Here is a 1,838-nt window from a genome sequence, read left to right as displayed (position 1 = left end):
TGGCACACACCTGTAATCCCAGTCCTCAGGAGGCTGAGGAAGTAGGATCACTGCAAGGTTAAGCCCAGTCTGGTCAACATAGCAAGATCCTGTCTGAAAGAAAAAAATGCTTTTGAGTTATTTCTAATTAACCACATTTTAGTAAGTCAAATACTCTTTTATATTAAGTTTCACTTGTTGAAATTACTGGTGTGATTTGTCTCAGGATGAGATCCTGAATGACACAAGTTTTTTTCTTAAAGTGTCCCCAGTGCCACCTGCTAATTCAATAGATTCATTCATAGATCTAAGGTATTTCTGCCACTGAAGCCCCAAACCTGGATTTGTCCTCAAGAGAACTAAGTTGAGTAATCTGTTGATGGTGCAGGGAACATGAGGATAAAACTGTACTCCGTTCCTGATGTTTATCTGATGTGATATAATATTGAGCTAATTTCTGATAACTGAGTTAACTCTTGATAGGCCTCCATTTCCTTTTTTGCCTAACAGGCAAACAGGACTGAGTTAGTTGGAAGTCCTGGAGGGCATATGCCCTTTCAATGTGATAAGTTAGTTAGCTGTTAAACTAAATGTTTCTTGGCTTTCAAAATGAGGGCATTAGGATGGTCCTTTAACATATTTATTTGCCTTGCTGGGAAGGTAGTCAAGGTCTGCTGGATTTGTGATGTGCTAAATGAATGTTTAGCTGAGGTGCTTAGGTGGTTTTATTGGTAAGGTTAGCTACAAAAATGAAGGCATGAGGTTATTGGAGGACAACATGACATCCATTAAGTTAAATACCTATTAAATTTTCTGAATGGTGGAAAAGGATTTCTTAAAAGCCAAGAAGGAATGAAGCTTTCCAAAAAGTGAAACCATTTGACACTTAGCTTAAGCAAGATTTCTTCCTATTGAAAAGACTTTTTTGATACTATTTCTGGGTGTTTTTTGCAGAAATCGCAAACAGCTTGAAGATGCTGTTGAAAATAAAACAAAGACAAGGGAAATAGAAGCTATTTCAGATATGAAGCACTGATATCATCATTTCTTTTCTTGCTTGTTTACTTGACAGAGTGGTATACATCAATCCTGCTTTGCATGTTCTCCTTATGCCTACTCCTCAGGCTTTCCGAAGCAAAGTCTTACGAAGTTAATTAAAGAATAAATCAGACAAAATGCATCAAAGGCGACCCAAGAACGCCACTCATATGTACTTTGTTTTTGAAAAGAAATCTGTGTTTTTTAGGTAGAACTGGAAATGACTAGAAGCCATATTCACCAACAGTAATATTGGCTCTTTAGAAAACACGGTCATGTTCTAATCATCCCGGAGTGTGAGTAGAGCAATGAAATGCTAGTACTTTAGGCCTGATCTTGAATGATAAACTTTAACTCATGGAGAAACAAGCAGCTCACTTTTAGCCTTGATTTTAGATTCTCTTTTTTATTAAAAATATTCCAAAGCAGCAATGAATTTCACAAAAGCATCCTGTATTTTAATTAGCAATAATCGCGCCTCGGATAAACCTCATTGGCTACGATACTGCCACTGCGCAAAGCTAAGCATCCTGTATTTATATAACTTATGTACAAGCTTTATTCCTCTGGTTAGTTTTCCAGTAACCAGACTATTGCTGAATTGCAAAGAAACAGTAAATCAATTATAACGATGCTTTTTTTCAAAGGGAATTTGACTCAGTAAACAGAAGTAACATTGCATTATTTGATTTGATCAAGAAATGTATGTAGATGTTCTTTGGGATAGTTAGACTTCCCCATAGTCTGGATTTGTTACCCAAAGAGTAGATCTGCAGTCTGTATCACCTTTTTGTTTTTGTGGGACCATCCAATACAGCATA

At 36.7% G+C, this 1,838-nt stretch overlaps 1 pseudogene; it reads right to left on the bottom strand.

Annotated features, from left to right (window-relative positions):
• Window positions 1-1,421: 1,421 nt before the first annotated feature.
• Window positions 1,422-1,540, bottom strand: LOC117283466 (annotated as a pseudogene).
• Between the last annotated feature and the right edge of the window lie 298 nt (window positions 1,541-1,838).

This window comes from Fukomys damarensis, unplaced genomic scaffold (genome assembly GCF_012274545.1).
Source record: "Fukomys damarensis isolate Sample0158 unplaced genomic scaffold, DMR_v1.0_HiC HiC_scaffold_26, whole genome shotgun sequence".
In the NCBI taxonomy this organism is placed as follows: domain Eukaryota; kingdom Metazoa; phylum Chordata; class Mammalia; order Rodentia; family Bathyergidae; genus Fukomys; species Fukomys damarensis.
The sequence above is the reverse complement of the archived record's forward strand: the minus strand, read 5'-3'. Positions and strand labels throughout refer to the sequence as shown.